Here is a 24,105-nt window from a genome sequence, read left to right as displayed (position 1 = left end):
GTATTTCAGGTCATGGGTGACATGGACAGGTTTCAGCAGAGTTTCAAGACCAAGACTAGGAAGAAAGGCCTGGCGATCTACTTCCGAAAGTCAGTGAAAGCCTTTGGACATATTATCCAGAGGGATCAATTGCTGGAGGAGGGCATTGTGTTTGGTGAAGTAGAGGGCCAGCAAGGATGAGGGAGACCCTCAGTGAGAAGGATTAGCACAATAGTGCAAAGATGGACTCAAACATACCAGCGATTGTGAGGATGATACAGGAGCAGGCAATGTTTCATTCGGTTGTACATGAAGTTGCCACGAGTCAGAATCAACTTGACTGCAGTTTGTCTATCTATCCATCTATCCGTCTGTCTTCCTACCTACCTACGTACCTACCTACCTATCTATCTAGCATCTATCTGTCTGTCTGTCTATCTATCATCTATATGTATACATAAACCCATTGCTGTCCAGTTGATTCTGACTCATAGCGACCCTATAGGATACAGTAGAACTGCCACATAGGGTTTCCAAGGAGTGACTGGCAGATTCGAACTTTGACCTTTAGCTCTTCACCCCTGCGCCCCCAGGGCTCCATACATATACATACATATGTGTAAACATATATGTTTATAAATAGTGTTCATGTACTGCCATATTCATATATACATTATAAAACAATGCAAAAATGGAAATTTTTAAAGGAGGTGCTAAACTATATATAGAAGTTCTATTAAAATTCCAACACCCCCTTCCACCCCTAGAATGCCCAATCTCTCTTTACCCTGCTCTACTTTTCTCCTTCCTACAGCACTTGTCACCTTCAGACATACCCGTTCCTTGTTATTTATGACTTCTGTGTCCTGCAGGGCTGTGAGGTCAGGCTGGAGGGAAGGGGAGGCCAGGCCCTTCTCCACTAACCTGGGTTCCTCCTCCTAACCACGTGCTCTCCCAGGCACAGGTTTCAAAATGAGCAGGGTTCTGTAAACGTGGGAAACAAACACAGATGCATTAAGAGAATATATTGGAAGCTGTTAGAGAATAATCTAGAGACATTAACCCAGAAGTGGATTTTGTCCAGAGCTCTATCTGGGTAATTGCATTGATTCCACAGAACAAGCTTTAGAGCTTTAGAGTGTATATTTAATGAAAGAGAGAGAGAGAAAGTATGCCAGACCCTATTAGGTGTGTTCATGTCCATTATCTCATTTAATTCTCACAGCCACCCTAGGAAGTGGGGCCTCGTTATATCCCCATTTTAGAGATGAAGAAACTGAGGCAAGTCACACCTGCAGAGTCAGAATTCAAATTCAGCTGTGTTCACCTGGTTCTAACATCTGCTCTTGCCTAATGTGAGCGAGGCCAGGTGTCCAGCTGTCCCTGGCTGCACTGGAAGTGCCCGTCTTGGAGCTGACTGTTCAGTGTCTGGGTGGCTGACAAGTTGGAGTCTGTGCTCCTGGGCTTCAGGGTTGGCTGGAATCCAGGCTCTGTGCTGACTGAGGAGCGAAGAATTCTCTGATTTAGGGCCCGTCTGGATGGACAGCCGACAGGAACCGGCTTCTCCAGACACTCGGGGGAGTGATAAAGACAGGCCTCTGGGTGCTCCCACATTCCTGGCCGATGATGCTGCCGGGGAGGCGCTGTAGGGAATGCCTCGGCAGGCTCCCATCTTCCTCCTGCCTAGGCCCCTCCCTGCCGGCTGCATCCTCCTGAGGACCCCCAGAGTCAGTGGTGACTCTCTGCTCCAGGGAGCTCTGATGCCACCTCACCCACCCCAGGCTGCAAGGGCTAGGAGCCTGGAGAGTGGGCTGGGGGGGCTGCTCCTCAGAGCCAGCCTGAGCCTCAGGGACAAGCCCCTCTACTCAGGAATATGGAACTAGCCCCAGGACACATCCGGATTCAGCCCTGGCTACCTCCTGCTTAATTCCGAAAAAGAAGGCCACTCCAACCCCTATTCATTCTCCATGCTTCACAAAGTCTTTCTCAAATCCTTGCCTGACCATGGCCCTCCTCTGCTTACAATCTTCAATGGCTCCCTATTGCCTTCAAATTAAGTCCACATCCCTTGCCCATGTTGGCTGAATGATCTGGAGCCTATTGACCTCCATGTCTCCTTCCTCCATAACTGCCCCCCCAGCCCTCGCTCCTCTCAGGCACACACATCTACGTCAACACCACTCCACCTCTTGTTGTGTGCTGTCAAGTTGATTCTGACTCATAGGGACCCTCATGTGACAGGGTAGAACCGCCCCATACGGTTTCCAAGACTGTAATCTTTACGGGAGCAGATTGCCAGGTCTTTTCTCCTGCGGAGCTGCTGGTGGGTTTGAACTGCCAACCTTTCCTTTACCAGCTGAGCACTTAACCACGGTGCTGCCAGGGCTTTTGATTCTACCTCTTAGTTGTGTGAAAACGTGTTCATTCCTCCAATGCTCTTGGATCTTGCTCACCACCAGGCTTCTGCCCATGCTGATCCCTCTACCTGCAACCTTCTTCCAGCCTCCTGCATCTGACCCATTCCAACTTGTCCTCCAGTCTCTCCTTTATAAAGCTTGTCCTCTTTATGCCCCAATTCCAGCTGGCTCAGAGCCTGCTCGGGGCTTCCTGTAGCAGTCGGGAGCAGGCTGAGTATTAATTGTCTGCTTACTCACCTGGCTCTCCACTAGACTGGGAGGTCCAGGAGGGCAGGGGCAGTGTCCACTTATACCCCATTGGACCCTCAGAGCCTAGCACAGGGCCTGGCGCACAGTAGGTGCTAATAAATATAGGTGACTGGCAACAGGTAGCAGAGATCTTATCATCTGGGGTCCACAGTGACCCCTCCAGTTTGTACCACACTCCTGCCCCGGGTTAATAATAGTAATAGCAGTAGCAATATCAGTGGCACTATGAGGTGGCAGCATTATTCTAAGCACTTAACAGAGTCACTTTCATCTTCCCCTATGAGGTGAGTAGTCCCTGAGTGGCTCAAACAGTTAAACACTCAACTACTAAGTAAAAAATTGTACGCAAAAGTACCTCAGAAGAAAGGCCTGGCAACCTGCGTCCAAAAGTTTACAGCCTTGAAAACCCTATGAGCAGAGTTCTACTTTCCACACATGGGGCCATCATGAGTTGGAATTGACTCGACGGCCATTGGTTCTTATTGGTTGAGGAGGCAAGTATTATTATCACCTCCAGTTCACAGATGAGGAAAATGAAGCCCAGAGAGGTTAAGCCTCTTGCCTGAGGTCACACAACTAGAAGAGGCAGAGCCAGACAGGCTGGCCCCAGAGCCCTTGCTGTCACTGTCCACCATAAGACCAGAGAGCCTGGACAAGCTCTTGTCAGTGGGGCAGACACAAGGCTGGGCTCGACAGTGTTGAACTAGTGGAGGATCAGAAGTCCATGTCCAGCCTTGGCGGTCCCCAATGTGAGATCTCGGTCATTGTTGGTACCTGCCACCACCCTAGGCTCTGAGTTCCTCCAGGGCCCTCCCTCACCTTGCTGGTGCTCAGCTCATGGCCTCATTCTGCCAACGCTAGGGAAGGCTGGACTCCATCCTCCATGAAAAGGCCACATGGCATAATAAATAAGAATGTGGACTCTCCTTCAAATTCCAGTTGTGTGACCCTTGGTGAGTTACTTAACCTCTCTGGGCTTCAGACTCCTTCAGTATGAATGGGCACAATAATAGTGGCCTAGCAGGGCTTCAGGAAGGACTAAATGGGGTAATGCCCATCAATGTCCGAACAACGCCTGGTACAGATTTCGCCTGATATAAGTGCCAGGAATGTCTGGATTTCCTTCTTTCTAGGCCCCTCCCCTTATAGGAGGAGCGCAGTGGTTAAAGCATTCAGCTGCTAACTGAAAAGTTGGCAGTTCAAACCCACCAGGTGCTCAGTGGGAGAAAGAATGGCAGCCTGCTTCTGTAAAGATTACAGCCTTGCAAACCCCATAGGGCAGTTCTACTTTGTCACACGGAGTCACAATGAATCAGAATCTTCTTGACAGCAAACAACAACAGCCCTTACAGGAGTGGATCACACCTCATATTACAGTTACTCCCTGGATAGATGGAGTCACCTCCTTCCCAGGAGAGACACACCTAGGGCTGCAGGAGAATCTCTAGGGAGACAAATATGTGAGCTTGAATCCTAGCTCTGCCCCATCTCACTGTGTGACATTACCCAAGTGGCTTGCTGTCTCTGGGCCACGGTCACCCCATCTCTATAAGAAGAAGGGTATTTTTGCCTTCTGGGTGTCTGACCTGAGACTCTGGCCTCCCGATCAGGGCTCTGTGGTCCTGAGGGAGTGAGGAGGTGGTCTCCAGGGGTCGGGGTGGGGGGCCTGGGCCCTATGCAGGGAAAGGGCTGTGGTGGCCAGGCTGTCTGTCTGGCAAGGTCCTGGAGGCTTTTGGCCTCAGCCAGCATCCCGGCAAGTCCAGGGGCAGGCAGTCCAGCAGCTCCTGCTGCCTCCTACCCACGGCCTGTGCCTGGCTTTATGGGGCCTGACCGTTCCCTCCTCTGGGGCTCATTAGCTAGGCAGCCAGCTGGGACTCAGTTCCCACAGGCCTGGGGGAGAGCGCTCACTCAGCACCTTCTCCACGCTAGAAGGGTTCAGGCCATTCCTTTAGCCCTGTCCTACCCAGAGAGGGTAGAGGGGCAGCTTGGCCCTTGACGGACCCTGACAGAGGATGCTTCCACGCCAGCGGCTTCTACTTTCTGGAGTCCTGCTCTTCCTCTTCCACCTCCTCACCTACTCCTTCACCCTTTCTCCCACTGGCTCTGCGTCTCTGGCGGCATGAGCCTGGTCATGGGCTGCATACACCTGGATCATTCCTGGCTCAGCACTTACAAGCTGGGACTCCCTAAGTCTTCCCCTTCCAGGTCTCAGTTTCCTCATCTGTAAAGTGGGCATCATACGGTCCTCCTTGCAGGTTTGCCTGGAGGATTGAAAGGGTGACAATGGAGGCCCAGTTGACATGGGGTCTGGCGTATTGGGTATACTGGACCAAAGGCTCTTCTGGATCCTTCTCTCTCTTTCAGCTTCTCTCTTTGTTCTTGCCTCATTGTTCCAGGGTCGTGTGGTCACTGACTTTCCTTTCTCAGAGAGCAAGGGGTCAGTGGCTACATTTCTTTGACTTGCTTTGGTCTGCTTCATCTTCTTGAAAACCCTCAGGGGCCCCACCTCCTCACTCATCAGCTCTCTCTCTCTCCCTCTTTATAGCACACACACACACACACGCACGTACACATACACACACAAATGCAGGTTGCTTTGGGACAGTTGGCCACACACCTTCTCAGATCTAGGTACCAGTGGGCTGGTGTTGAGGGGGAACAAAGTGTTTCCCACAAAAGCAGGACCATTCCTGTCTTCCCAGGGCTCTATGCACAGGGGGGCAGCATCCACTGTTCACCTGGCACAGCCTGGATGCAGAGCCTGCTATCACCTGCCCTGGTCTTCAGACCAGGTTCTGCATCATTCCTATGGTGGAGGGTTCACAACATGATTCCTGAGAGGGCACCTTATCGATCAACTAATTTGCATATTAATAAGCCCTATGGCTCGGGGTGTTTATTTGTACTTCCAGGTGGGTGTGTCTTCCCACCCCAAGGAAGAGGTCTTGGGGGATTCAGGACAGCACCCATCCCCTTGTGGTGCTCACAGGTATCGGGGAGCGCAAGACATGGGTGTGCAGAGATATAGCAGCTCTAGAGCCAGCAAAGGCTTCTGGGAAAGGGGCCTCCAGCTGGGACTTAAATCCCCTCCAGTAGTGAGGAGGGGGACACGCCAGGCAGCAGGGACTGCACCAGGAAGTACAAGAAAGCAGGGCTATGTACCAGGAGGCTACAGAGCAGCGTGACCAGAGGGAGGGATGTATCAAGGAGGGGCCAGGAGTGGGAGACGGCAGATGTCTAGAAGGTAAGAGACAGGATAGGAAAGGTGAGCTGAGGCCACTCCAGGGAAATCCTTGAAAGCCAGGCTAAAATCACCTCCATGGCAAAATTGTCCCTGATCCCCGTCCCATGTCATGTGGCCCCTCCCAGGGTAGCTTCATCAGCCTGGCTCTACTAAGCCCTGTGCAAGTTCTGCTGATGACATTTCTTTGCTAAGATCCTGCAGATAGTCACCCCAGCTCCCCAAGCCTGTTTGCTCATCTGTAAAATGGGCATACTACTACTACTAATAATATGTTTCCATAAAATTACAGGGGGCCAGGGAGGCAAGTATACTCACAGGGGTCAGATTCTGAATGGCTCTACCAGGTATGTCCTTTTGGGGGGTTGGGCAGGTCTCTTAGGTCAGGGGTCTGAAAACTGTGGCCCACAGGCCAAATTTGGCCAGGCTTCTGTTTTTGTAAATAAAGTTTTATTGGAAGACAGCCATGCCCTTTTGCTTACATATTGTCTATGGTTGCTTTCACATTAAAGCAGAGCTGAGTAGTTTGCACTGAGCCCGGATAGCCCACTGTCATGGATTGAATGGTGTTCCTCCAAAAATATGTGTCAACTTGGTTAGGCCATGAATCCCAATAATGTGTAGTTTTCCTCCATTTTGTGATTGTGATTTTGTGTTGAGAGGATTAGGGTGGGATTGTAACACCACCCTTACTCAGGTCACCTCCCTGATTCAGCATAAAGGGAGTTTCCCTGGGATGTGGCCTGCACCACCTTTTATCTCTCAAGAGAGAAAAGGAAAGGGAAGCAAGCAGAGAGTTGGGGACGTCATACCACCAAGAAAGCAGCACCAGGAGCAGAGAGCATCGTTTGGACACGGAGTCTCTGCGCCTGAGAAGCTCCTTGATCAGGGGAAGATTGAAGACAAGGACTTTCCTCTAGAGCTGACAGAGAGAGAAAACCTTTCCCTGGAGCTGACACCCTGAATTTGGACTTGTAACCTGCTAGGCTGTGAGAAAATACATTTCTCTTTGTTAAAGCCATCCACTTGTGGTATTTCTGTTACAGCAGCACAAGATGACTAAGACACCCACAAAGCCTAAAATATTTACTATCTGGCCCTGCACAGAAAGTTTGCCCCCTCCTGACTTAGACACACAGCATCTCAATTTCCTCACTGAGAAAATGGGTGGAGTAATAGCACCTCTCTCTAGAGTCATTGGGAGAATCCAGTGGGGCTGGCAAAGGGTCTGGTATACAGTAGGCACTCAGTAAGCAGTAAATGTTGTTATGGTGGGTGGGTGGTTGTTGTCATGTCGTTAAGTGTTATTGTGACCACTGGTCCCAACTGTCAAATGCACCAGTAGGAAGGTTTGGGGTTCGCCTGGCAGTTCTTGAGGAAGCGGAGCTGCCAAGGAGGGAGGACTGGCGGCCCCAGGCCAGCACACTTTCCAATAAGCAGGATCCATTCCTGGGCATGAGAAATGAAAGGCCGACTGGGGAAGTCAGACCAAGCGTCCATAATCGCCCGTAATTTGGCCTCAGCCTCTCAAGGAGAAAGGGTTTTGTCAAAGGCTTTTCATAGTCCAGTGCCCCCATAACCCAAGGTCACAGGATCAAGTCCTTCCTGACACATATTTATTATCAGGTGGAAATGGCACTTGGGTTTCTCCCAAGCCGTGTGCCGATGCTGTCTCAGGCCACTGCAAGCTCCCCAGTGAGCAGCTTTGGCAGAAAGGTGGCTGGGAGAGGGGCTGGCCCCGGGGAGGGGGTGAGCTAACGGCAGTGTTCTAGGGAAGAGGGGCGGGGTGCCCCTGCTGCCCACTCAGCAACTGTGTGATTCATCTTCAGGCCAGGTAGTTAAACTGAGCCTCGTTTCCTTGTTTGCAAACCATGGATGTTTGTTGTTGTCAACTATGGCAACTCCATGCAGAACGGAACATAACACTGCCAGTCCTGTGCCATCTTCCTGATCAGTTGTGAATCAGATCTGTGTCATCCATAGAGTTTTTATTGGCTGAGTTTTGGAAATAGGTCGCCAGGCATTTCTTCCTACTCTTAGCTGGAAGCTCTGCTGAAACCCATTTAGCATCACAGCAACACGTGAGCCTCCACTGAAAGACAGCTGGTAGCTGTGCATGAGGTGCACTGGCCAGGAATTGAACCTGGGTCTCCTGCATGGAAGGCAAGAATTCTTCTACTGAACCACCACTGCCCCTAAACTGTAAGTGCTTGTTAAATGGGTAGCACTGTTCCTGGCACATGGTGAGAGTCCAGGACTTGGCAGCCACTATGCTTACTTTTATTAACAGCTTCATCCTCATTTCTGGACCCACAGGTGAAAACCCAGTTCATGGAAAGAGCCAGAACTCAGTCCCAATGCCTGCTGTGATATTTAGTAGCTGTGTGTCCTTGGACAAGCTGCCCAACTCTGAGACTCACTCTCACCTGCAAAATGGGTTCATAACAGCACCAGCCTCCCCAAAACACTGACAGGGTCAAACAGGGCACAGCCTTCAAAGTGGCCAGCATAGAGTAGGCACTTCAGATATGTTCCTTTCCCTGCTCGACAGAATCATGCCCAGCCGAATCTCAAAAAGAAGAGGAAAGACCAAAATGCGCAAGTGCCACAGAGAGAAGAATGTACCAGTTCTCCAAGAGGAGATATGCATTCTCCACCCCCTTCTCAGAAGGCAGCTGTGGGTCTGATCAGCCCATGCCTAAAAGGTGACCAGGACGATATTAAAGAGTAGTTAATGGCCTGGACTCAGAACTCGGAAAGATTTGGTTCTAATCCTGGTTGGGAGAACCTGAGCAAATAGCTTCACCCCTCTGAGCCTATGTTCCCACTTTTATTTCTTTATTTTTTATTCTATCAAATATTTTTATTGAATGCCTACTATGCACCAGGAACCATCCTGGGTATTGGCGGCATCACAAGGAGCAAGGTAGACAAAGTCTTTGCCCTCCTGGAGCTGATATTTTAGTGTCTGAGACAGAGAACAAGCAAGTAAATGAATAAATATTGGCCATAGTATAATGAATGGTATGGAAAAAATTAACCAGGGAAAGGGAGAGAGGAGCTGTTTTAGATTTGGTAGATGGGGGACACCTCTGTGCAGAGATGACACTTGAGCAAATAGGGATAATATTACTACTGACTTCAGGAGGATGCTGTCAGGCTTTAACCAGGTAATTAGGTAAAGCTTTTACCACATTGCCTAACACATAGTAGGTACTATGTGCGTGTGGGTTGGATGCATGGGGAATGAATGGATGGATACATGGCTGGGTGGATAAATGGCTGGATGGATGTGTGGGTAGATGGATGGATGGACGGACGGACGGACGGACGGACGGACGGACGGGTGGGTGGGTGGGTGCGTTGGTGGGTGGGTGGATGGATGGATGGATGGATAGAGCCCTCAGTGACAAGTAGACCTTGCTTCTCAGATCATTAGTCCCTCCCTTGTACATGTTATTTTTATTATGCAAGAGAAGTGAGCATAATTGCTAGTAAAAAAGTTACTCATGATCATTAGCCATTACACGGATACAAATCAAAACTACAATGAGATACATTCTCAGTCCTACAAAAATGGCACTGATTTAAAATATATAAAATAACAAAAGTTGGTGAGGATGTTGTGGACTAGTGGGACTGTAAAATGATACGACCACTATGGAAAATGGCTTGGTGCTTCCTCGAAAAGCTAGAAATAGAGCTTACAATCATTCAGCAATCTCACTCTGAGTAATATACCCTAGGGACCTAAAACTACTCACTCAATCATATATATGCACTCCTATGTTCTTTGAAGCTTTATTCACAATAGAAAAATAATACAAGCAACCAAAGCGCCTATCAACGGATAAATGGATAAGTAATTGTGATACATACACACGATGGAATACTACACAGCCATAAAGAACAATGATGAGTCCGCGAAACATATTATAACATGAATGGACCTGGAAGGCATAATGCTGAGTGAAATAAGTCAAGCATATAAGGACAAATATTGTATGATCCTTCTTTTATAAGAAGACTAGAACAAATAAACAGAGAGATAAATCAATGGTCATTGGTGGTTACCAGGGAGAAGGGGGGGAGTGTAAAGTACACTTTAGAATTTAGAGATTTGTTACTTTTGGTGATGGGAAGTGTGGCTGTGAGTGTGGAAGTACTGAGTACAGCACGACCACAGTAAAGATGAGTGTTTGAGCACAAATAGAAGAGTGTAGACACAATTAAAGAGAATGCTGACAAATTGTGATAAATGCAACTAATGTTAATGAGCAATTTATGTAGAAATCTTTAAAAAAAAGATTCATTGGGGAATATACAATTTTGCAACAACAGTATTAACAACTAAAAAAACGTGTTTGGTTACATAGATGGGTATATATATGCATATATATGTACAGAAGGCATATATGACTATATGGATGTGCATGTATGGGTGTAACTGGAGGCATATGTATACACATGTTCATGTGTGCTGCATATATTTTCAAAATAATATAAAGCACATGGGGGCACAGTGATGGATACTTCTTAGACACTACCAAACACCTCAGGGGATTGGTCGACTAGGTTTGAGGGCTTAGGATCATAGTCTTGCAGAAGAACTTGGCCAACTGGCACAATATAGCCCATAAGGACAATGGTCTACATCCTGATTTGGTGAGTAGTGTCTGGGGTCTTAAAAGCCTGTGAGGATCCATCTAAGACACAACTATTGGTCTTTACTTGTTCAGAGCAAAAGAGAAAGAAGAAAACCAAAGACTCAAATAAGAAACCAGTCTTCAGAACCAATAGTCTACATGAACAATGACATCACCTATTTTGAGACAGGAAGATCTAGATGGTGTCCAGCTACCACTACCGACTTTCTGACCAGAGGCTCAATAGATGGTCCCAGGTCAGAACTGGAAAAAAATATAGAACAAAACTCAAATTCCTTAAAAAAAAAAGAAAGACCAGACTTACTGTACAGGTAGAGACTAGATGAACCCCTGAAACTACTGCCCTGAGATACTCTTTAAGCTTGAAACTCAAACCACTCCCAGAGGTCACCTTTCAGCCAAATGACAGATTTGAGCCATAATAAATAATATCATCCATGTGTACTGTGCACCTCAAAATAACCATCTAAATGAAACCAAATGGTAGACATTTACCGTAGACCAAAGATGAAAAGACAAGGGGGGGGTGGGCACGGAAGCTAGATTAATGGAAACAGAACAACCAGAATGAAAATGATGAGAATGCTGATATAGTGTGAAAAATGTAACCAATGTCACTGAACAGTATGTATAGAAAGTGTTAACTAGAAACCTAATTTCTTGGGTAAACCTTCACCAAAAACACAATAAAATATTTAAAAAGGTAAAAAAAAAAGTTAAATCCTAATAGCTTAACACAATTAACACCTATTTCTCAATCACCTCATAGCCTGATGCAGGTTGAGGGACAGTTCTCCGTCCAGTGATGCAGGAAACCAGCCCCATTCCTTGCAGAGACTCCACCGTCTTTAGTAGTGGGGAGAGAGAGCTGAGAGATGCACAATGGCACCTGAGTGCCTCGACAAGGAAGTACTATATCACTTCCTCTCACATTTTATTGGCCAGAGCTGGTCACATGATCCCACCCAGAAGCAAGGAGGCTGGGAAATATAATCTCGTTTTGTTCCAGGAAGTGGAGTCAGGTTTGGAGGGCAGCCAGCCTACCTCTTCCATATTATGTCGGGACTCAGAGCTGCCTGATACAAAGACAGAAACCAGCCTGCTCTGACCTCAGGGAACAGCATTTAGGAAAGTGGGTAAAAGCCTAGATTTTGGAGTCACACGGACCTGGGCTGGAATTCAGCTCAATTGCTTGCTGGACAGGGAATTTGCTTCTCCTTAGTCTCTAAGGGGTCTCTTAAATGGAGAATGATCAGGGAGTTGACAGTGGTCTAACTCAGTGCCTGGCACAGGACAGGAGCTCAAACTTTTGTTGAGTGAGTTTGCAAATGTAGTTATGAGGATTGAAGAAAGTGGGGCATGTCACACACATTATACCAATGTCTTAGTTACCTAGGGGCTGCTGTAACACAATTACCACAAGAGGGTGGCTTTAAAGAACAGAAATTTATTTTCTCATTGTTCTAAAGGCTAAAAGTCCAAATCAGGGTCTCAGCTGGCTGATTCCTTCCTTGTCAGTAGCCCCAGGGCATTACTTGGTTCCTTAGCATTCCTTGACTTGTAGCTGGTCCTCACATCGTGTTTGTCTCCTCCCACGTGTTTCTTTGTGTCTATTCTGCTCTTTTTATAACTCAGAAATGATTCGTTTTAGGATCCACCCTACTCTGGTAAGACCTCATGAACATAACAAAAGGAAAACCCCTATTTCCAAACAGAGTCATTTTTACAGGTACTGGGGTTAGGATATCAGCACATATTTGGGGGGGGGACACAATGTAATCCATAATAACCAGGTACATATCCTCCACCAGTGTGAGCGTTGTCTGTGAGTGTCATTGGCTCCCTCGGTCCAGGGACTGCCCATTTACTGTGAGAAGCTGATAATAGCCCTGGAAGGAAGGAGGATTACCTGCCAAGACCACATTTTATGGAACGAAAATAAGGTTGAGGGTTATTTCCCTGATTTGTGAATTTCTTTATGTGCAGCATCTTATATGGGTATAAAACTGACACTGCATTTAGTTATTCATTTCTCAAATGGCCTTTTATGGAAAAGAATACGGCTGTGTGATGGCCTGGGAAAATCCAGCACTCCATTCACTGTTACTGATGGAGATTCCATCCCAGCTGCAGCCTCTACCCGGAGGATTGCATCCTGGGGACACCCTTGCTGGGGTCCCCACCCCTAGATAACAATGCTCAGGTCTAGCGATACTGGGATTGGTGGAGTGGTTAAGAGCACGAGCCGTAAAGTCCAAATACTTGGGTTCTGACACAGATATCCCTTCTCTGGTTGTGTGTGTGGTCTTGGACATGTAACTTAACCTCTCCGTGCCTCAGTTTCCTCATCAGTAAAATGGAGATGATTATCGAACTCACTTTACAGGGTTGTTGTGAGAATGACAGGTGGGTGCTTTAGTGCAGGACCTGGAACATAGACACCCTCAGTGAGTTTGATTTTTATTAGAGGAGACTGAGTCCCTCTGGCTTAACGTTCGTTCAGCAAACATGGATTGAGCATCTATTGTGTGCTAGTTCAAGTCCCTGAGCGATGGAAATGGTTAACACGCTCGGCTGCTAACTGAAATGTTGGCAGTTGGAGTCCACTCAGAGGCTCCTCAGAATAAAGGCTGGGAAATTTGTTTCTGAAAAATCAGCCGTTGAAAACCCTATGAAGCCCAGTTCTACTCTGACACATGTGAGTCGGAGTCGACTCGACGGCAACTGGTTTGGTTGGTGTGCTGGTTACCAAGGTGAACAAGACAATGGACAAGACAGATGTGGGCCCTAAATTCAGAGCTGCAGGGATGGGCTTGGAAGGGCTGATTCCACAGATGTCCCTTTCATCACAACTCCAAGGAAAAGTCTGGGATGAGACATGGCCGGAGACTCTGTGGGCCCCAACAATGGCTGCCAGTGTTCCCAGTCTTGTGATCCAAGGGCTCATTGTCCCAGGGCATTCCAGGAGGCAATGCCACTGGCCAGTGTACTCAGGTGGCATCAGGGCAGAGATACCAGACTTGAAGGCCACAGAGGCACAAGCCAGCAGATGTGTGGCCAAGCAGCAGTGGCTGAGATGGGAAGGAGTGGGCTCAGCTCCCACCAACTCTGAGCCAAAGCCTGTGACCTCCATTCAAAGGCCCCTCTGTGCTCTTTGCTTCCACCTGTCCAAGTGGGGCAACTCTCAGGGAAGTTGCGGGCTTCTGGGGTACAGGAGAGGGTGCTCTAGGCACACCCGTGCCCTGCAGGCCAACAGAACCAGAGGCTCAGTGAACAGCGAGCCCAGGTTGGGAGTCAAAGACCTTAGCTTGAGTCTCAGATTCCCTGCTTGATATATAGCCTAAAAGAAGCGACATCTCCTCTGGGGTCTTTGAGTTCCCTATCTGTACAACCGCAGTGATAATCCCATCTCCCAGAACCATTGTGAGGATGATGAGATGGTCAATTTGATAGAGACGTTAATTGAGTGAAGGGAGCCCTGGCAGCACGATAGTTAAGCACTCGGCTGGTTTGAATCAACCCAGCAGCACCATGGAAGAAAGACCTGGCGACCTGCTCCCATAAAGATCAACCTGTTGTGGTCACGTTGATTCTGACTCAGAGCAACTCTATAAGGATAGGGTAGAAGTGCTCCATAGGGCTTCCAAGACTGTAATCTTTACGGAAGCAGATTGCCATATCTTTCTCCTGCAGGGCAGCTGGTGGATTCAGACCACCGACCTTTCAGTTAGTTATCAGCCAAGCACTTAACCACTGCACCACCAGGGCTCTTTTGGTGAAGATTACAGCCCGAAAAACCTCACGGGGCTTTTCTATTCTGCCACACAGGGTCACTAGGAGTTGAAATCAATTTCATGGCACCTAAGAACAACAATTAATTGAGTAGACCTTTGTCAACGGCAGCAGACTCTTCATTAAAGGGCAGGGCCAGACTTGGGTGTGGTTGTGGCCTGATTCAAAGCACAGCACCACTAGTAACCCACCATGTGACACTGGGCACATAACTGGGCTTAACCTCTCTGGACCTCAGTTTCCCCATCTGTAAAACAGGGATGATGGAAATAGTGGTACCTGCATCTCTGGCTATTTTGAGGGTTAAAGAAATATAGATGGAAAGTACGTAGCTCAGGGCCTGGCAGGGTGCAAGGGCTCAGTGAGTGGCAGTAGCATGCAGTCAACAGATATTTTTTGGGTACCTACTAGTTTTTTTTTTTTTTTTACTAAGTGCTGGTCACCTTCCTAGCTCTTGGTGATAAAGCGTTCCCTGGGTGACACCAGCAGCATGGGCTGTACTACTAACCAAAAAGTTGGCAGTTCAAACCCACCCAGCCGATCTATGGAAGAAAAGCTTGGCGATTTTCTTCCATAAAGATGACAGCCAAGAAAACACTGTAACACATGGGTCACCGTGAGTTGGAATTGACTCGATGACAATGCATGTGGTTCTCGGTTTTGGTGATAGAGCAGGGAATGAAAGAGCTGTCATGGCGCTCACGATCCAATGGGAGAGATAGGCGCAAATACAAGTGCTAAACTACATACTACGTTGAATGGAGGTAAGTGTTTTGGCGGGGGAGGGGAAACGAAGCAGGCAAAGGGAATACGGAGTTGAGGGGGTTGGAATCTGACTGGGGTGGCCAGGGGAGGCTTCCCTGAGAAAGGGACAGCTGAGTTAAGAACCAAGGGAGGTAAGGGAGTGAAGTATGGAATCATCTGGGGTAAGAGTGGCCCAGGCAGAGGTACAGCCAGTGCAAAGGCCCTGGGGTAGATCATGAGGGCGAGGGTGAGCAGAGGAGATAAGGAGGACCAGGCAGGGTGTAGGCCAGTGAGGTTTTTGGCTTTTACTCTGAGTCAGACGCAGGCTCTGGGAGGTTTTGAGCATAGCAAATATCACTTGACATATTTTGAACAGAAGGTGTTGGTGATGTGTTGAGTACAGACTGAGGGGGTAAGGGTGGACACAGGGAGCCTTTTAGGACATCACAGTCCAGCAAAAGGTGATGGTGGTAGCTGATGAGGGGTGATTGCTCTCATCGCCCAGCTTACCAAGTCATGGCAGATGGGTCAGCATGTGCCTGGCACATAGTAGGCCCTTCTCCCAGTGGTTGGCTGTCTTGAGGGCCAATCCTGTCTGCAGAGATCCTCCAGAACCCAGAGTCCTATCTCCCATCCCTCTCCCCCAGACATTTGTCAGCTGCCTTCTTCATGGCAGCCCAGCCAAGCCGAGAGGCGTCAGCGCTTTTAATCTTCCCTGGAGCCAATCTCCCCTTCCCCTGAATTGTGGCAGCCGGTTCACCCTGGCCCCAGTCCAACTTGTCCATATCTGTCTAAAGCTGAGGGGCCCAGGGTAAACTGCAAATGCTCTCCAGATACCAAGAAACCATTCCAATGGGAAGGAGCCTCAGAGAACTCCAAGTCTGAAGCTTTCATTTCACAGAAAACTGAGGGTCGGCGAGGGTGGGTGGCTCGATCCCTGGTTAGTTGCACCGCTGGTTAATTGCCACTGTTATTGTTAGGTATCGTTGAGGCAATTTCAACTCATAGTGACCCCACGTGACAGAGTACAACTGCCCCACAGGGTTTTCTAGGCTGTCGTCTTTCCAGGAGCAGATAATCAGGCCTTTCGCCTGCAGAGTCTCTGAGTGAGTTCGAATGGCCAGCCTTTCTGTTAGCAGCTGAGTGCTTAACCACTGCATCACCAGGGCTCCTTCCTTGATCAGCTGCAGAGCCACCATGAAAACTCAAGTCTGGGTCCCAACTCAGCATTCTCCAGCTTCAACAGGAAGAGCCCCAATTTTTTGCCTCCTTCAGGTGGAAGACCTCACCTCTCTGATATGCAAGCCAGTGTCCCTTCTTCTTCAGCTCTGAGGAGGAGTGCGTTGTAACCATATCTGACGGTGACTCCAGAGTCTACTATGATCCCCTGATTTTCCCACTTCAGTTGGCCGTTGGGTGGTCAGGGTTGTCTAAATTCAGATCTGCCATGCAAGGGAAAGGGAAGATCCCAGAAGCAGGGGGGGGTGAGGGGGATGGAGGCAGGAGCTGACACTGGGAGGCAGGGTCTGCCCTGCACTATTCATGACTTTTGGTGTGGGAGGGGGGTGCTGTCATGGCACTTGGCCTGTCCAGGTGGCACCATCCCCAACATGGAGTCATCACAATGTTGACCTTTGCCTTTATCACAGGTGAAATTGGGAATCCCAGTGGAGTTCTAATTTGCATTTCTCTTAATACAAGTGAGCTTAAACATTTTTAACTTGTTTCAGAAACATTTTCTTATCTTTATTTTCTTACCTGTATTACTTCTTTATAGAGTAAAAAAATAGACCGTTTTGTGTGTTGTACTGTGGTGGCTGTTGTGTCGATGTGATGCTGGAAGCTATGCCACCGGTATTTCAAATACCAGCAGAGTCACCCACGGTGGGCAGCTTTCAGCAGAGCTTTCAGACTAAGACTAGGAAGAAAGGCCTGGTGATCTACCACTGAAAATTAGCCAATGAAAACCTCATGGACCACCACAGAACATTATTCAATTAGCTTGCTTTAGGAATGTCAGCAGGAGGGATCAATCACCGGAGGAGGACATCACGTTTTGTGAAGTAGAAGACCAACAAGGGCAAGAAAGGCCCTCAGTGAGGTGGATTGGCACGATGGTCACAACAATGGATTGGAACATCCTGATGATTGTGGGGGTGATGCAGGACCAAGCAATATTTGTTTCTGTTGTACATGAGGTCTCTGTGAGTCGGAGTCTATTTGATGGCATCAGATGCCTAAATGCCTATCTATCTCCATGTGATATAAATTACAAGTATTTTCCAGAGTTCATCTTTTTTTTTTTTCGTAGATTTTGCCTCACTGATTTTTTTATTTAGATAAACTTATCAATATTTCCTTTTATTTTTCCTGGATACATTTCATACCATCATTTATTCATTCACTCATTCATAAAAACTATCTGTTTTGTACCTACTATTTTCCAGGCACCAGGAATACAGAGATAAGCAGGACAGACAAATGCCTGCCCTCGCAGAGCTCCGAGTCCAGTTTGGAAATGGAATCTAAGCAAGTGAACTGATGTTCAGAGGAGATTTATCAGAGACTGGCAAGTGCTATGACGAAAACAATAATAGGTGTTGTGGATGGTGATGTGGTAAAGGTTGGGAAGGGCCTCTATCTACTGCTGCGTAACAAATTACCCTACATTTAGAATTTTACAAAAACACACTTTTATTATCAAGCAGTTTCTGTAGGTCAGGAGTCTGGGCATGACTGAACTGAATGCTCTGCTCAGGGTCTTACAAGGCTGCAAGCAAGGTGTGGGTGGGCTGCGTTCTCATCTGGAGGCTCAACTAGGGAACAAGTGCTTCCATTCATGTTCTTGGCTGTCTTAGTTACTTATTGCTGCTATAGCAAAAAATGCCACAAGTGTAGAAACTGTTGAATTAGTGTATGTTTTGCTGTGTATATCCTCAACAACAATGACAATAAATCATATTAAGAAAAATAGAGCTGCTATGAAAAAACAAAACAAACAAACAAAAATACCACAAGCGGGTGGTTTTAAAGGACGGAAATGTATTGTTTCACAGTTTTGGAGGCTAGAAGTCCAAATCAGGGCGTCAGCTCTGGAGGAGGGTTCTTCCTTGTTGGTATCCTCAGATGTTCCTTGGTGTTCCTTGGCTGCTTTTAGGTGCACCTTTACGTGCTGTCTTCCTCCCGTGTGCGTGTCTATTCTGCTCTTTTCAGACAGCACTCAGAAGTGATTAGGTTTAGGATCCACCCTACTCTGGTATGATGCTGTTAAACATGATGGAAGAAAAATCCCTATTTCCAACCAGGTCACATTCACAGGTACAGGGGTTAGGATTTCAATATATTTGGGAGGCGGGGACACAAGTCAACCCATAACATTGGCAGAATTTATGTCCTTGTGACTGTGTGACCGAGGGCCCCAGTGTTTTGCTGGCTGCCTGTGGGAGACTGCCCTCAGGCCCTAGAGGCTACCAACAGTTCCCACATGCAGGTGAGGAAACACATGGGCTTCTTCAACGCGACTGCTTCCTTCATTGAGCCATCAAGGACTAAATTTCTCTTTTAAGGGCTTTTACCCGATTAAGTCAGGCCCACCCAGCATAATCTCACTTTCGATTAACTCAAATTCAACTGATTTGGGATCTTATTTATATTTGCAAAATCCCTTCACCTTTGTCATATAGTGTTACCTAGTCGTGGGAGGAGGCATTAGGGGTTCAGTGGTAGAATTCTTGCCTTCCATGCAGGAGAACTGGGTTTGATTCCTGGCCAGGGTCCCTCACGTGCAGACACCACCCATCTGTGAGTGGAGGCTTGTATGTTGCTACGATGCCGTGCAGGTTTCAGCAGAGCTTCCAGACTAAGATGGACTAGGAAGAAAGACCTGGCAATCTACTTCTGAAAGTCAGGCAATGAAAATGCCATGTATAATAATGGTCCAAGATGCAACTGATCATGTGGATGGGTACAGGACCAGGCAGCATTTTGTTTCATTGTGCATGGGGTTGCCAGGCAAACTTGATGGCAGCTAACAACAACAACTATCATGGGAATAACATCTTTTTGCCGTATTCTATGAGTTAGAAGCAAGCCACAGGTCCCCACCTGCACTCAGAGGAGGGAATCGTACAAAAGTGTAGGCACCAGGAGGCAAGAGGTCACCTTAGCATCTGTCAGCCACATAGATTTGGTCGAAGAAGGCCTTTCTGAAGAGATGGCAGTTAAGCTAAGACTTGATAATAAGAAGGAGGCAACCATGCAAAGCTGGGGAAACACTTTCCTGGCAGAAGGAGCAGCAAGTGCAAAGACCCTGGGGTAGGATCGTGTTTGCTGAAAGCAGAGAGTGTGACTGGGGGACATAGAATAGGGTAAGGGTGGGGTGACACACTAAATGAAATGACATGAACTGAACTGACATGACAGAATTAGAATCAGGGCTGCAGGACATTCAAACTCAAATCCCAGGTCGGCCCCCAACTTGCAGGGTGACCCTGGGCCACCTCTTTTCTTCCTTGGCCTGATTTTCTTCCTCTGTCGACTGAAGGGGCTCAGGTCTAATAACCCAAGAGTGTCTCATAGACTAAGTGACACCTCTAGCTAATTAGCCAATGATACCAGATTAATTAAGGCCTGGGAAAGTGATTATCTCAATTCCGGGCTTTCTCATGTTTCTTAGATGTCACTGGGGGAAAGGGGAGACTATGCAACAGCAAAGAATGCAAGAAACACCCGAGGGACAGGGGTGGGGCCTTCCATTCTGGAATCCAGCGCACTGTGTCCTTGACCCTCGGCTGGAATGCCGTGGATCTGCACAAATCATTAAGCCTCACTTGCTTGGCACGAGGCTCAGCCTGGCCTCAGCCTCCTTCCTGACGATCCACATGGAGTTCGTTTGGCCCCATGAAGCGTGGGGATCGAATTTCTCTGCTCGCCCTTGCCACGGAAAAGCAAAAAATGTGGTGGTTGGGAGTTTGGGGTTTGTTGGGGGATTTTATCCTAATTTTTTTTGGTTGGTTCCAGAGGAAACATCGATTTCCAGCTGACCTGAAGAAAACACCCTGGATGAAAGGGCAGGACAGGCCCCAGTCCAAGTAGAACTCAGCCCACATATCATCGCATCTCTTATGAAGAGTAGGGGATGATGGATGTTCTGAACAATCATGTCCATAGTGTGGTCACTTCGAAGGCACACGGCTCAAAGAGGAGCGGAGGCAAATGAGAGGTGTTGAGAGCCACTGTTGAGAATCTAGCTTAGAAGTGAGATCAGGCGTTCTTCTGGGGTTTTGTCCAACCATGGGGCCAATGATCCCACTAGCCTCTCACTGGCAAGAGATGGGGAGTTTAGCAAAAACGTTCCAGTGTGTGGAGGGATGATTTATATTGTTTTTGGAAACAGCTTTGTTGTTTTCTGTAAATTGACACTTTCCAATTGTGTAAGGAAATGAAAGGGAAGAAGGGAGGGAGAGAGGAAGAGGAGGGAAGGCAGATGTTGAAAAGTACAGAGAAGATAGTCAAAGTCATCCTTTAGTGCCTCTGTCCTGGAATCTTCCCCTCCAGACCGTAAGCCCCTTAAGGAGAGGGACTATCTTGTCCTGCTTATACCAGAGTCTCTACTAAGTAGTGAAGGACATGGTGGGCTTTGGGCATCTCCTGGCAAGACCATAAAATCCCCCATCCATACCCAATTGGTTGGAAACCATGTCATCATAGAAGAGGGAGGCAAAGCATTGTGTGCCCACCCTCTCCCCAAGAGTTGGTACTATGCCATTGAGGTGGTAGGCTCTGCCGTTGTGCCTGGGTCCACTCCCTGTAGCCATGGGAGCTGTCAGACAGGGAGGACACAGGAGTCTGGCTTCTGGGACTGACAGAAGAAATTTCAGGGGCAAGAGTGGGCTAGAGGTGAGGGATGAGGGCACAGAGCACTGATTCTCAATCTTGCCCTGGGCAAGCTGGTGCAACTTGCTTTAGGTACATGAAAATGCAAGTGGCATCTGGATGCCCAAATAGGGCGTAATTTCCTCCTCGCTGTTTTTGTCTCTGATAATAATCTCCTAATTAGAAACCCAGCAGTTCAATTTATGCAGGGTGAGTGCATCCAATGGCAGAGCAGAACCAGGCGTGTGATGCTGACAACATCCTGAGGGCTTATGCTTGCTCATTTTCAAAGCTAAGGAGACTCGTCTCAGTTAACTCTCCAGCTTCATTTCCTACCACTCTTCAAACAGAGCTTTGCTCAGCACCAGTTCTGAATCATCTGTGCCTCCCAAACACATCCTGCAGTTTCTAAACTTCATGCTATTGGTCATGCTATTGGAGGCACCCTTCCTTTTGGAAGTACTTTGCCCTTTCAGGCAAGTACCAGCTAGCATCTGGAGACTGAGTTCCGACGTACTCCAGGCTGCCTTCCTGACATCCCTGTTCCTGTGCTGGATTTGTGCCTTTTACATTTATTGCTGTAATCTCCTACTATGTCTTCCCAACTACACTGACATTCCTGAAGGCAGTAGCTATGTCCTATCCAGTTCTGCTACTCTAGAAGTAAATAATGGTTGAATGAATTTGAATTTGTGCATATTCTTGCAACTCCATGTTAAAATGGCAACCATGGTACCAAGATGCCTCATTCAGCATCAGGCACATAAAAAAACTGAAATGCTTGATGTCTTATCACAAAGGTGTTGAGCTGAAGGATTTCGGGTAACAGCACTTTTTATTCAACTGCCGCATGATCCTCCCATTAAGCAGGAGATAAGGGCCAACCTCACTCTGCCAATTCCAGGAAAACAATGTGCCCTTTCTTCCTTGGGTTGTCACCAGCAGTGTGACAAAACTGATAGCTCCTTGATGATATCTTTTTATAATTGAAATATTAATTATAAAGATTTCTCCTAATTTTCTAATGAAATGCCCTTGCCTCAAAGTCCATCAACCTTAGAACCATATTGGGATGATAAATGGCCAAAGATCTCTGGAAATTGCTTTAAAGATTCAAGGTGGTTCCCCAGGTGTTGGCTTCAAGCCAAGACACCTAGATACTTGTCTCTACAGCCAGGGACTTGCTTTGTGACCTTGAGCACATCAATTACCTCCTCAGAGCCTCCATCTCCCCACTTCTAACACAGAAATAAATGCACTTTCCGTCTCACAGGGCTGCTATGAGGGCTAAAAGACAAAAGAGGTTCAATGGGCTTCATGCAGGTCCAGGCACTCACCAAACGATAGCAGTAAACCAGTCGTCGTCTAGTTGATTCCGACTTATGGCAACCCATGTATATCAAAGTACAACTGTGCTGCATAGGGTTTTTAATGGCGGTTTTTTTTTTGGAGTAGATCATAAGCCTTTCTTCCAAGGCACCTCTGGGTACACAAACCTCCAACCTTTCGGTTAGCAGCTGAGCACAGTAACCGTTTGTACCACCCAGTGGCTCCCACTAAATGACAGCAGTTTTTATTTTTGTTATTAGTGCAGCGGCTGGAGCCTTGCCACTTGGCCAGCTGGGCAACTTCGGACAAGTAACCTGATGTTTCTGAATCTCTCTTTCCTTGGTTGCCAAAGAGGTTAATACTAGTTCCTATGGTTATCCTAGGGTTATCCTGTTGTGGGAAACCCTGGTGGCATAGTGGTTAAGTGCTACAGCTGCTAACCAAAGGGCTGGCAGTTCGAATCCACCAGGCGCTCCTTGGAAACTCTATGGGGCAGTTCTACACTGTACTATAGGGTCGCTATGAGTTGGAATCGACTCAACAGCACTGGGTTTTGGGTATCCTGTTGTGAGGAATGAATGAGATAATACACACAAACCAGCATTTAGACCAGTGGCAGATACATAAGAAACACTTGGTAAATCAGAGCCATTGTTGGGGTTATCATGGCCTTGCTTATGTTTTTGAAAGTTTTCCTTTTTTCAAGACTTAAAATTAAAAAATATTAGAACTGGAAGAAGCCAAATATTAGGTATTATGGGAAGACATTGTTCCCATTTCTCTGAGAGGTAATCAGAGGCCCAGAGGGGTTGGATCATTTGCTGGAGGTCAGATAAAAGACTCCCTGGGCCCCAGCCTCACCCTTCCAAGACCCTGGGTGGGATAATGTCGATTGGGGAGCTGCCTTTGACTCTCCACTGAGACCTCCTGGAAGGCATGTTCTGTTTGTGAGACGGCCACTGAAGACTCAACATGGCGAAATAGAGTAAGGGGCATTTTAGGTGAGGAGGTCAGAGAAGGTATGCCACTGAGAGCTTACACACTGTCTTAGGTCTCCGCTTGGTCCCCAAATTTCCCAGGGGTCCTAGGGGTCTATATGCAAATCAACTCCTTTCAAAGTGCCCAAATATCCCAGAGTTCCTAAGGTGGGTGTGTAAACCAGCTCTCCGCCCTGAACCCCCTTGGAGAATGTGCCCCCATTTCTTCTTTTTGCCTCCCTTTGTGATGTGGTGAATATGAGCTTGGGCTGATCCCAACTAAGATCAGTATGTCTGCGTTCAGATCCTGGATCCTCCACTCACTTCCGCAATGTGACTTTGAGCAGCTTACTAAACCCGTCTGAGCTTTGTCTTACTCATTATTGATACAAGGTAGTTATGATGATATCGCCTGCCTCACAGAGTTGATGGAGTCCCTGGGTGGTGCAAACAGTGAACACACTAGGCTGTTAACAGAAAGTTTGGTGGTTCCAGTCTACACAAAGGCCTGGTGATCAATGTCTGAAAAATCAGCTATTGAAAACCCTATGGAGCACAATTCTACTCTGACATATATGGGGTTGCCATGGCTTGGAGTTGACTCAAGGGCAGCTGGTTCACAGAGTTGATAAGAAGATTCAATGAGATCATATACTGAAAAGCACACAGCTATGGTTCAAAACGTTAGCCATCACCTATTCTTTTTCTTTGCTCTTTCACCTCCATCTCTGTTGCTCCCTTTTTCTACACTTCCTCTTCTCTTTATTCTGTCTGCCATTTTAAGCCTCTTTCTCTTCATCCCTTTCATTTCTGTGTCTTTCTTCTCTTCCTCCCCT

The sequence above is a fragment of the Loxodonta africana genome, chromosome 19 (genome assembly GCF_030014295.1).
Source record: "Loxodonta africana isolate mLoxAfr1 chromosome 19, mLoxAfr1.hap2, whole genome shotgun sequence".
Taxonomy (NCBI): Eukaryota; Metazoa; Chordata; class Mammalia; order Proboscidea; family Elephantidae; genus Loxodonta; species Loxodonta africana.
The sequence above is the reverse complement of the archived record's forward strand: the minus strand, read 5'-3'. Positions refer to the sequence as shown.